The following is a 13,411-nucleotide window of genomic DNA, read 5'->3' as shown; positions in this document are numbered from 1 at the left end:
TGAGGGAAACTGAGCCTAGAGAGTTTGAACTTGATCAAGTTGAATTCTTGGGTTCAGGGGGACCCTCAAGGGAAGACCTGGGGAAGGACCAGTTAGGCTGCCCTTCTCTTGAACCCCTCAGACAGCAGGCTGCTGCTGAGGCTGCTGGGAACGCCACAGGTACCCACAAGGTATACTGGGAAGATGGACTCCTGTACACTGAGTCAAGAGACCCCAAGCCTGGCATGACCAGGAGGCTGGTTGTACCCTTGTCTCAGAGAGGTTTCCTACTTACCTTGGCCCATGAGATTCCCTTAGCAGGACACTTAGGCCAGACAAAGACTTGGGACAGGCTTGTCTCACACTTTCACTGGCCTCACATGAATGAGGATACCAAGGAGTTTTGTCGCTCCTGTGTCACTTGCCAAGCCAGTGGTAAGTCAGGTGGCACAACAAAGGCCCCCCTTATACCAATGCCTGTGGTGGGGGTGCCCTTTGAAAGAGTGGGGATTGACATTGTTGGTCCAATGGAACCCCAGACAGCATCAGGGCACAAGTTTATACTGGTGGTAGTGGATCATGCCACCAGGTATCCTGAAGCTATTCCACTTAGGACCACCACAGCCCCTGTGGTGGCAAGGGCCCTAGTTGGAGTGTTCTCCAGAGTGGGCTTCCCTAAGGAGGTTGTCTCTGACAGAGGTGCAAACTTCATGTCAAGCTATTTAACTGCTATGTGGAAGGAGTGTGGTGTCAATTACAAATTCACTACACCCTATCACCCACAATGCAATGGGCTTGTTGAAAGGTTCAACAGGACCCTAAAAGGGATGATTCATGGACTACCTGAAACACTCAGGCGTAGATGGGATGTCCTGATGCCCTGCCTTCTGTTTGCTTACAGAGAGGTCCCACAAAAGGGGGTTGGCTACAGCCCTTTTGAACTTTTGTATGGGCATCCTGTGAGAGGCCCCTTGTGTTTGGTGAAGGAAGGATGGGAGAGACCTCTCAAAAAGCCTGCAACCAACATAATGGACTATGTACTTGGTCTCCGCTCCAGGATGGCTGAGTATATGGAGAAGGCATCAGAAAACCTTAAGGCCAGTCAAGAACTTCAAAAAGCTTGGCATGACCAAAAGGCTGTCCTGACTGTTTATCAGCCTGGACAGAAGGTGTGGGTGCTGGAGCCAGTGGCCCCAGCAGCACTCAAAGACAAATGGTCTGGGCCCCACACAATCCTTGAGCAAAAGGGAGAGGTCACCTACCTGGTGGACCTTGGAACTCCCAGGAGTCCCCATAGGGTACTCCATGTCAACAGGCTCAAAGCATATGTCGACAGGAAGGACATGAGCTTGCTCATGGCCATAGATGAGGGACAGGAGGAAGAGAGTGACCCTCTCCCAGACCTGCTCACTCAGAATCCTGATGATGGGTCAGTAGATGGTGTTGTCTTTTGTGGCAGCCTCTCTGAACATCAGCAGAAAGACTGTAAACAGGTTCTTCAGTCTTTCAGACGTATGTTCTCTCTGACACCCAGTCAGACCAATTGGTGCACCCATGAGGTTGACACTGGTGACAGCCTGCCAGTCAAGAGTAAAATCTACAGGCAGCCTGATCATGTTAGAGACTGCATAAAAACTGAAGTGCAGAAAATGTTGGAATTGGGAGTCATTGAACCCTCAGATAGCCCTTGGGCTAGTCCAGTAGTTCTAGTGCCAAAGCCTCACACCCAAGATGGTAAGAGAGAGATGAGGTTTTGCGTAGACTACAGGGGTCTCAATGCAGTCACTAAGACTGATGCCCATCCAATACCAAGGGCAGATGAACTTATAGATAGATTGGCTTCTGCCAACTACTTAAGTACATTTGACTTAACAGCTGGGTATTGGCAAATCAGGTTAGCTGAGGATGCCAAGCCCAAAACAGCATTTTCAACCCCTGGTGGGCATTATCAATTTGTGGTAATGCCCTTTGGTCTGAAAAATGCACCTGCCACCTTCCAAAGGTTGGTGAATCAAGTCCTTACTGGGCTGGATGACTTCTGTGCAGCATATCTAGATGATATTGCTGTCTTTAGCTCCACCTGGGAGGATCACCTGGTCCACCTGAGGAAAGTGTTAGAGGCTCTGCAAGCAGCAGGCCTCACTATCAAGGCCACCAAGTGCCAGATAGGGCAGACACAGGTTGTATACCTGGGCCACCTTGTAGGTGGAGGCCAGGTTCAGCCACTGGAGAGCAAAATACAGTCAATCAGGGACTGGGCTCCTCCAACCACCCAGACTCAGGTTCGAGCTTTCTTGGGCCTGACTGGATACTACAGAAAATTTGTCAGGAACTATGGTTCCATTGTGACACCATTAAATGAACTGACAAGTAAAAAGATGCCAAAAAAGGTTCAGTGGACAGCAGGCTGTCAAAAAGCATTCGATGACCTAAAGCAGGCCATGTGCACAGCACCTATCCTTAAGAGTCCAGACTACTCCAAACCATTCATTGTCCAAACAGATGCTTCTGAGTTGGGTGTGGGAGCTGTTCTTTCTCAACTGAATTTTGATGGTCAGGATCAGCCCATTGCTTTTATAAGCAGAAGGCTGACCCCCAGAGAGAAGAATTGGTCAGCTATTGAGAGGGAGGCCTTTGCTGTGGTTTGGGCCCTGAAGAAGCTGAGGCCATACTTGTTTGGCACTCACTTCAAGATTCAGACCGACCATAAGCCCCTCTTGTGGCTAAATCAGATGAAGGGTGAAAACCCCAAACTGCTTAGGTGGTCCATTTCCCTACAGGGGATGGACTTTACAGTGGAACATAGACCTGGTACTGATCATGGCAATGCCGATGGGCTCTCCAGATATTTCCACTTAGAACAAGAAGACTCACCTGGTCAAGGTTAGCTTATTGTCCCAAAGTTTGGGGGGGGGTCATGTAGGAGAGTAGGGTCTGCAATCCTATGATCACCCAGATTTTTTTTGCTTTTGTTTCACTGGTTTACGACTTTCTCTGGCTGTGGGCCTGCCAATCAGACCCACAGCCTGGCTGTTCTCTTTCTAAATTACCTCATGTACCCTAGGTGCATCTGCCAATTGGTACTGGGCCACCTTATCAGACCCTGTAACTCAGGGCATAGGTGTACCCAGGGCTGCCAGGGGCTGCAGCACGTATTGTGCCACCCCTGGCTGGCCTCCTAAATTTGACACAACTGGCTGCAGGACAGCTGGGGCAAAGTCGTGTAATCACCCTTTGCTGTAGGTGTAGTATACCTATACCTAACCCTAAAATGGACACACAGATTCCTATCAGTCACTCCTATGGCAGGCCTTGACAATCCTGAAGGCAGAGTGCTTGGAATCGTGTGAGATGGTGCTCTGGCATGAGCTGAGCCTGTCTGCAGCTTGCGGAATCAAGTCCTAATAGCTGTTCCATGATATCGCATACCATATACTCTTAAGTGCATTATAATCCTCGCGGTTAAATGCTATCTTTGGTATTGCTTTATCAAGACATGTCGAGTAAGGTGTCATACGAATTGGAATACTAACCCCTCGCCAATTCTGGCGACGGGGTTAGCATTCCACCCTTCTAGAGGGACACGACATGTATGTAACTGTGAACCCCGGTTAAAGTTAACTGAAGCCTCAGCTCCACAAAATGGATGCTGCCACCACAGACACGAGTCTGACCCCCTGCAGCTGGGAGTCCTTCCAGCAAGGGGAGCCTGGACAAAGGGTTTCCTGTCAGGGGCGGTGCTAGCACCGTCCCAGACATGGTTTTGTGTATCCTGGGTAGGCAGGGCTTTACAGGAAGGTGACTGCTGAGTGGCACCCCGGTGCTCACTACGCATAGGCCGGTCTGAACCAGTTCCAGGGGCACACCAGCCCCTGGCCTGGGGAAGTCCGACATGGCTGAGGGGTGTAACCACCCCCCACCTAGTCCCACCCATAGGCAGGACCTAGTCACCGGGTCAGCCCCCTTTTTTAGTATAAAGATGGGAGCGGGCCCCCTGTTAAAATTAGATCATCTTTGGAATCAAGATACCACTTTCTTCGAAAGGACTTCACGATTTCTTCTTCAAGATTCTCCCTTGTGGCTAAGGAGTAGTCACCCTGCATCCGCAGGCACCATCCTAAAGAACACTGCGGTCTGCTGCAAGTCCTTCATCACGAATCCGACGACCCAGCTCGACGAGACCCGGCTTCCCTGGCACCTCTGACCTCTACTCACCTCTACAGCCCAGCTGAGAACCGTGAGTGCGACGAGACCTCAAGGGACCGACGATCGCCAAGACTGCACGACATCTTTACTGCAAGCCCACCGTGTCCTCCACTGGTGAGTGCTTTGGGGTCCGAGAAGCCCCGACCCTGCGCAGCTCCAGCACCCAAGATCAGCCCCCCTGCATCTCCACGATCTGCGTGGGGCCCTTCTGCTGTTTGCTGTGCACCGCGTTGTTTGGCTACTAGCCGGCTGGCTTGTGGCCCTCTGAACGACGCCCAACGACTTCACGACTGCTGGTCTGGTTGCTCCAGGCTGGCCTTTGCTTCCTTCTTCAAGAGAGGCACCCCGGACCCTCCTGGTCCACTCCAGACGCCATTTTAGGTCCACCGCGTGGGCTTGAATTTGCCAAGGCTTTGTTGCCCAATCCTGGGTCCAGCGACGCCGACAGCTTCTATCTTCGTGGGACAGCTCGATCCTCCATCCTGGTCGCCGACAACGCCTCCTGGTCCGTGAGATCTTCGAGTCAAGCGTCACCCACTCACCTAGTCGAGGTGGCTACCATCCGGTGCCCTCCTGGTGCCCACTGACTACTGGCTAGTAGTCTCGAACTTGGTCCCCTCTGCTTTCAGGTGTCATCTATCTTCAAGATCCAGGCTTGGATCCGACTGAACTTTCTTCACTGGTCACCGGCCAGCATCTTTTCTTCCGGCTCCTGGTCCGTCTACGAGGATTCCCGACGTCTTTTCAGACCTATGCAGCTGCAGCCCCTGGGCTAGGTAACTTCGGCATTTCGGTGCCCCAGCATAGCCTCACTATCCAAGGGTCAGAATCTACTTTCGTTTTCTCCCTACCAGGTCGGGTTCGCCCGAGAACACTAACTTTCTAATTCCTAGCTACCATAGACTTTTGTCCCGCATCTCGCGTGAGAGTGCACACACTGCACCCGAGTCCCCTAGGCCTCCTAGACATAATCTAACGATTCCCTAGTCAAGTCCTAGCGATTCCAAAAGCTATTAGTACTGTACTTACCTGCTAGGAATTTCGCATTCCACTTTCAGAGTATATGGTTTTCCGTGCCCCTCGGGCATTTGTATATACTGTGCTAACTTAAGTATTTTTGTAAGAGTTTTGGTTTGTGCTTAGTACCCTGTCCTCATAAAGAGTACAGGGCTGTTGTGATCTTTAAATAAATAACTGTTTATTTTCATAACACTTGTGTGGTGTCCTTTCACTTGGTATTCAAGGGGTATATGTGTGGTAAACAGCTGGCTTAACGCGCCCTCTCGAGTCTTTAGCCTTAGACTGCTCGTATCCACGCTACTAGGATAGCTGGTCTATAAGGTTGACTTACAACCAATCATCAATAAGGGTTGCTGGACTGATACATAGTGTTCACTAGAATAGTGAGCACTGCATATCAGGCCACCTTCTCACAGTAGGGAAGGATGACATCTTCCTTACAGGTTGTAGGATCATGGTTCTTAGACTGGCACCAGATACAAAACCTCTTCCACTTGTAAGCGTATGAAGTCCGAGTGGAAGGTCTCTTGGACTCCTTCAGAATGTCCATGCAATCATCGGGCAGATTCAGATGGCCATATTGCACTATCTCAGGAGCCATGCCGCCAAACTCAAAGACGAGAGGTTGGGGTGTAACATCCGTCCCCCGAACTTCGTGAGAAGGTCCGGCCTGCACGGCAACCGGATGTGAGGAAGGAGAGACCGGTGAAGTAGGTCCGTGAACCACCACTGCCTGGGCCACTCCGGGGCGATGAGTATCATTCGAGCCCTGGACCGGGCCACCTTGATGAGCACCGCCGGAATCAGGGGAATGGGAGGAAAAGCGTACAGAAAGCTGTTCGTCCAGTCGATCCATAACGCATTCCCCAGCGTCCCTTGCTGGAAGTACCTGGAGGCGAAGTCTCTGCACTTGCTGTTTTCGGCGGTGGCGAACAAATCTACGTCTGGAGTTCCCCACCTTGCGAAGACCTCTCCTAGTACTTCGTCGTTTATGACCCATTCGTGGTTTTCCTGAAGCAGTCTGCTCAGTGCGTCTGCCTGAACATTCTGCACACCTGGTAGATGGGTGGCCGTTATCGTCAGTCCTCTGGCTAGGAGCCAGTGCCAGATCGCTTGCACCTCCTGCGACAGAGTGCGTGACCTCGAGCCCCCCTGCTTGTTGAGGTAATACATAGTGGTGGTATTGTCCGTCTGTACAAGCAGAGAGCTGGTCCGGAAGGACGGAAGAAAGGCCTTCAGCGCCAAGTGAACAGCTCTGAGTTCCAGGAAATTGATGTGATACGTGGCCTCCATCGGTGACCACGTGCCTTGAATCTGTAGAGTCCCGGAGTGCGCTCCCCATCCCAGAAGAGACGCATCCGTCACGACAGTCTGCGTGGGAATGTCCTTGTGAAAGGGAACCCCTCTGAGGAGATTCTCCGCCGAACACCACCACTTCAGGGACTGAAGAGCATGCAGCGACAGGCGAATCTTGTCGTCCCAAGATCCTTTTCTCTGATCCCACTGATCCTCCAAGCACTCCTGCAATGGTCTCATGTGCAGCCGTGCGTGCGGCGTCAGGAAGATACAAGAGGCCATCGATCCCAGTAGAGAAGACACCGTCCTTACTGTTGTAGATGGAGTCGTCATAAGAGCCTGAGCCTTCCGAAGGAGTGATAATCGTCGCTCTTCCGAAGGAGACACGCTTGCTGACAGCGTATTGATGGAGGCTCCCAAGTACTGTATGCATTGGACCGGAGTCGGGACAGACTTGGCCATGTTGATGTGCAACCCCAGCTTGTTCAAGAGAACGCACGTCTTCTGGAAGTGTGCTCGCGCTTCCGAGAAGGAGGATGCCTTGATCAGCCAATCGTCCAAGTACGGGTAGACGAACACCTTGTTCTTCCTCAGGTGTGCCGCTACCACCGCCATGCACTTCGAGAATGTCCTTGGCGCAGACTTCAGTCCGAATGGGAGTACTGTGTATTGATAGTGATTGGTGCCGACTTGGAACCGCAGGAACTTCCTGTGTTTGTGTGCAATGGGCACATGGAAGTAAGCATCCTGTAGGTCTATAGCGCAAAGCCAGTCTCCCTGTTGCAACTGAGGGTAGATCTGGTGCAATGACAGCATGCGGAACTTTTCTCTGCGAATCCACTTGTTTGCCTGTCGCAAATCCAGAATGGGCCTGAACTCGTTCCTGTCCTTCTTGCGAACCAGAAAGAACCGGGAGTACAGACCTCTTCCTCTCTGAGACAGAGGTACGTCCTCTATCGCCCTTTTCCTCAACAGGATATCCGCCTCCGCCTGAAGCTTGCGCAGCTGAAACTGCGAGCTGACCGGGGGAATCGCTGGAGGAGGGCTGGTGAACCGAAGACTGTATCCTTTGCAAACAATATTCAGCACCCACTTGTCCCGAGTAATTTTTCTCCACTCTGCCAGAAAAAGTTGGATGCTTCCCCCTTCCGGAGTGGGTAACGGATCCGGGGGAAGTAAGTTCCTAGGGCCTAGGCCCTGCCTGGCCCATGGGCGCCGAAGCCGACTGCTGGCCTCCTCTGCCCTTCTGCCGCTTCTGGAACGGCTTACGGAACGGCTGCTGCTGTTGCGAGTGCCCCGAAGCCTGTCCCCGGCCTCGGCCTTGCCCTCCGAACCGCCGTTGGAACGGGCGGTACTGCTTCTTGGTTTCCTTGGGCTTTTCCAGGCCCACCGCCGTCAGTGTTTCGGCCTCCGCCTTCATGCGGGCCATTTCATCATCTGCGTGCTTCCCGAAGAGGGTCTCCCCAGAAAACGGCAGATTGGCCACCCTCTGCTGCGCGTCCGGTTTCAGGGACGTCAGCCGGAGCCAGGCGTGGCGCCGTTGGTTGATCCCGTGGCAGTACCCGTGAGCAGCCAACAGGGAAGAGTCCGCAGCCGCGCTGATTATCTGGTTGGCCACCAGCATCCCCTCACTCAGGACCTCCATGAAGTCTTCACGCTGCTCCCGAGGTAGATGCTCCGCAAAGCGCTCGAGGGAGTCCCAGAGGGCGCGGTCGTAACGCCCCAACAGAGCCGTGGCACTTGCCGCTTTCATGGATGTCGCGGAAGTCCCACAGATTTTTCGCCCCGCCGAGTCCATCCACCTAGACTCCTTGTCCGGGGGAACCGTGGAGGTCGGGGTGGTGGAGTGCTGCTTGCGGGCCGCCGTGACGATGACGGAGTCAGGCGGAGGCTCCGCTCTCAAGAAGGCCGGATCCGAGTCGGGAGCCCGGTATTTCTTCAGTAGTCTGGACGGGGCCGCTCTCGTCACAGCCGGGGTGAGAAACAGCGCCATAGCCGGTTCTTCCAAGCCCGGCACCAAGGGCAGGAGGGGACGAGACATGTGCCTCTGATGTAGAGTCTCGAAAATGACGGACGTCTTCGGAGTAGGCACTGTCAGTGTAATGCCTAGCTTCGCCGCGCCCCTCAACAGGACGTCTTGAAAGGCAACCAGGTCATCTATCGGGGACACCCTGGTGTCCGGTGACCCCGACAGCGTAGGTGAATAGTCCCTGGTCCCAGACGATCTCGTGCAGGAGCGAGATTCGCGCCTCCTATGGCGGTGTCTCGACCTCGTGGAAGATCTGCGCCTAGAGCGAGAACGAGACCTGCCAGCTCTAGGGCGCTCCTTCGGTTTGCGAGGAGGGGTCTTCCGTGGCTTCTCACGGGGACTCTTTGGATCCTCCCGGGGCTTCGGTTTCGGGGTCCCCTTGGGAGGAACAGGCAGTGACGGCAGTGAAGCGGACCTCGGCGGAGGCACCACCGGCCGCGGGGCGGGCCCATGCGGTGGGACCGGAGGTGGAGCAGGATCCTCCGTAGGAAGTGGTGGCACGGGCGGAGGGTCCTCCTTCGGTACGGGTGGAGGAGCAGGAGTCCCGGGTCGAGATGGAGTGTACACTTCCGAGTACACCGAGCCCGGTGAACCTTTAGGGGACGGGTGCGGAGATCCATCCCCATCCGCAGGCGACCTCTTCCTCTTGCGTCCACTGGAAGTGGCGTGACTCCTGGGGCTAGAGCCCCCTCTGCGTCGTTTGGGAGAGGGAGACCTACTCCTCGACGCTGACCGCTGTCTGCTGGACGCAGAACGACGCTTTTCCGGCGTCGAACGGCGCTTCCTGGACTCCGGCGTCGAACGTCGACCCCTCGACGTCGACCCTCTCATCCTCGGCGTCGAACGTCGACTCCTCGACGTCGATCCCTTCTTGCGCGACCTCTCACGTCGTCCTCTCGACGTCGGGCGGTCCGCCCTCGGCGTCGATCGCCGTCGTCGTCTTGATGTCCCCGACGTCGAGGAGCCCCTCGACGTCGATCGGCGGTGTCGCCTCGACGACGATCGGCGGTGTCGCCTCGACGACGACCGACGGTGTCGCCTCGACGGCGAGCGTCGGTGCCGCTTCGACGGCGAGAGCCGATGCACGTCCCTGCGCCTTCGGCGTCGGTATGAAGACCTCGACGTCGACGAAGACGATGACGTCGACGGCGGCTTCGACGTAGGCTTCTCCTTCGCCGTCGAGTCGTCACGCCGTCTCGACCCGGAGCCCCGGGGAGACGGGGAGCACGCCGTCGTCATCCCTCTCGACGCCGCCGTCGAAGCCTTCGACGTCGACGGAGAATGGGATCGTTGGCTGGACTTCCTGCCCCCGGGGAGCCCCCCAGGGGCCTCAGCAGAGGCAGAGGGATCCCTCCCAGGCTGCCCAGACCCACCTGCAGCACGTTGGCGCCTATCCTCCAGGCCAGCCAGCCTGATCTTCAATCTGTCCCTGAGTGTCCTAGCAGAAAGTTGCTGGCAGATCACACACTCCTCAGGGCCATGATCTTCTGGAAGGCACACGATGCAGACATCATGGGGGTCGCTTTTGGCCTTCTTCCTCTCACATGCTGGGCACTTAACAAAAAGGCCAGGCATTTCGGAGCCCCAAAACCCCTAAAAAACAGCACAAGGGTGAGAAGAGAACACCAAGCAGTAATCACAGCACTTTTAAAAGTCAAAAAGTGCAAAAACGAATTCAATAAACCCTTGAAAAAGGGAGAGCTCAATGCCAGGGTCCTGTAAGCAGGAGCCGGAAAAAAGAACTGAAAGTAAGTTGGACCTGCTATGCATTCTGGGATACTGGGAGAAGTCTGGAAAGTTCTCTTAAAGGCACAGTATCCTATTTAAGCCACATAATGGCAGCCTATGGGGCTTGTCTGTCCCTACCTTCCTCTCTATCATTCCTGAGTCTTGGACTAGGGGAGGCAGGCTTCTCTATGGTAGAAACTGGCAGGCTGGGCTGTGTGTGGTGATTTTTGGTGGAATTTCTAGTTGAAGTACTGGACAGTGTAGCCTGTGGATATAGGCTGCATTATTTGTCTTTAAATTCTCTCTTAAGTGTCTTTGCAGTTTCTGCATTATTTTGACAACTTAAGAGATTATTTTTGATTGCCGGGGTCCACGCACATGGGCGGGACTATTCACTAGATTATGACTATACACAGAGATCCCCTACTACAGAAATTTCATGATCATTTTTAATATGACAAAAATCGTTTGCCTGGTATATTGATTGGTGGTTCCAATTTAATTTATTTTTTGGTTCAGTTGTTCACTCTGCCTTGCGTGTTTTTAATTTGTATTGTGATATAGAGAATTATCCTACTGAAGCTAGACCCCGTCTATGAACATCAATGTAGCAATCCCAATCTGCTACTTTCAAGACAGGGACTCTAAACCTTTTCTGTTGCCGCTCCCTCAAGGCCTACAGTCCAGACAGGGCTGGGAGAAATGGTGGCGCTCCAGGCAGTAGACAGACGTCATGAGGGTCCGCCACTGTCATATTGCGACTGCAGGTCCCGCAAGACTTAAAACCAGGAATCCCTACTAGCGCCAGAGAGAACCAACACAAGACAAAAAGCCTCAAAAGATAGTACAAAAATGACTGAGGTGCGTGCTCTAACTGGATCTGCGTTTACTGGCGCGGAGCCACAGGACGCAACCTACTAACGCGCAAAACTTTCCGGATCCAGTCTGACACCTGGGGATATTCGAAGGTAAGGAATCTATCACTAACGTGTCTCTTTCAGATCTGAAAATACTCCTGTCACACCACAAACCTCAGGCTGCGCCAATGGACCTTTTTTAATATTCTTTAGACATGTAGCACATCAGGGCATGCTGCTGTGAAACGGCCTAAAGTAAAGAAAACAAGCACTGGCCACGCCATAGCGCACTTTGTTCTTTACTTTAAGCCATGTTGCAGAATAGTAGGCACTGCTGTGTAACAAGGCTAAACAACATTCACAAAGCCTATTGGGTTTTCCAATGCTTGCATGTAAAAGTTTCTGCACTACACATCTATTAGAAAGTTTAGATGCTCTTTGTTTGTTTTATGTAAGGTTTGAAGGGATAGTATGAGCTCCCTAGAACATAGCAGTGGGCAATGGCAAATAACATTCACTTATTTGAGGTTATTTCCCTACATTCCAGAATAGGTCTATGTAGTGACCGATATTTTGGTAAATATGGCCATTGTCCACCACCATCTCAGCACATTGCAGACACTTAGACAGCACTGATTATTGCTTATGATATGCTTTGACATCATCACACAACATAGGGATGTGTAGGCCTGAAGTGCGCTCGATATTTCTGACTATATCTTACTTAGTGGTAGTGTTTGCCTATTGGCTTTGGCATGATTTTATGCCTACTTTCTATGGTTTTTGCTCTTTTTAGGGCCTAAAGCACAAGTTACTACTTGTGTAACGATATATCTGTAAGAGACATTAGTGATAGATTCCTTACCTTAGAATATCTCCAGGCGTCAGACTGCATCCGGAAATTTTTGAGTAGCAATACCCCTGCGCATCGGTAGGGGTCGTCCGCGGCTCCGCGTCCGTCGTCTGAGTCGTTGGCGCCGGAATGACGTTGTCTGAGCCCATGCGCTCTGACGTCAGTTCTGATACACAGCTTTTCCGCGCCAGATACGCAGAGCTATGATAGAACCAACACTGGTGCCATGAAACTAGGGCCCTGAAAGGGGATGACCTTAACCCTAGATATCGGTTCGCAGAACGGGGAGGATGGGTGGGTCGGTAAGGAATCTATCACTAACTAATGTCTCTTACAGATATATCGTTACACAAGTAGTAACTTGTGCATCTGAAAGAGACACGTTAGTGATAGATTCCTTACCTTAGAATAGATACCCCAGCAATACCAACCCGGGTGGAGGGTCTGCGAACCAATAATCACACCAAAAAGTCCTGGAGGACGGAACGGCCAAAGAAGCCATCTCTCTGGACTTGGCTATCCAGGCAGTAGTGTCTTGCAAACGTGTGCAGCGAGGCCCACGTAGTTGCCTGGCAAATGTCCTACAAGGGCACTCCTCGGCCTAGGGCAGTTGTCGCCGTGGCCCGAGTAGAATGAGCCAGCAATCAAGCAGGGGGCTCCTTTTTGGCCATGGAGTAACATGCACAAGATGATCCACCGCGAGATGGTCCTCTTGTGCACCGCCTTTCCCTTCTTAGTGCCCACGTAACCAACAACGAGTTGGTCATCCACCCGGAACTGGCGTGTGCGATTGAGATAGTAAGAGAGCGCACGTTTTGGGTCCAGACGGTGGAGCCTCTCTTCCTCTTTCGAGAGATGCAGAGGCGGAAAGAAGGTGGGCAAGGTAATGGACTGCCCGATGTGGAAGGCAGTGACAACCTTGGACAGGAAAGAGGGTCTACGCAACACAACCTTGTCCGGATGGACAGAGAGGAAAGGAGGTGTAGAAAAAAGAGCCTGGAACTCACTCACTCTCCTGGCAGAGGTGATGGCCACCAGGAAAGCAGTCTTCAAAGTAAGAAGACGGAGAGGACAGTTATGGAGCGGCTCAAAGGGAGCACACATTAGGTAAGTAAGTACAAGATTCAAGTCCCACTGGGGCATCACAAAGGGAACATGTGTGTGATGCCCTTCAAAAACCTATTTACAATGGGGGACTTGAACAAGGAAGGCTGATCAGGTCGCCGTAAGAAGGCGGAAAGGGTAGAAATGTACCCCTTGAGAGTGCCCAGAGCAGAGCCCTGCTGGGCAAGAGAAAGAAGAAAGAGGAGAACCTCAGAAAGGGGTGCAGAGAGTGGGTCCACAGCCTTTGCTGTGCACCGTGCCACAAATCTGTTCCACCTGCAGGCGTATTCCGACTTTGTGGAGGGACGCCTGGCTGCCAGAATAATATCACAGACTTCG

General features: G+C 52.8%; 1 protein-coding gene across 1 annotated transcript in view; it reads right to left on the bottom strand.

The window, feature by feature from the left end:
* Positions 1 to 13,411, bottom strand: part of MDN1 (midasin AAA ATPase 1) — a 2,142,100-nt gene that overhangs the window by 714,201 nt on the left and 1,414,488 nt on the right. The window lies entirely within an intron of this gene.

This window comes from Lissotriton vulgaris, chromosome 6, assembly GCF_964263255.1.
Source record: "Lissotriton vulgaris chromosome 6, aLisVul1.2, whole genome shotgun sequence".
Lineage (NCBI taxonomy): Eukaryota > Metazoa > Chordata > Amphibia > Caudata > Salamandridae > Lissotriton > Lissotriton vulgaris.
Note: the sequence above shows the minus strand (reverse complement) of the source record. Positions and strands in the feature narration are given on the sequence as shown.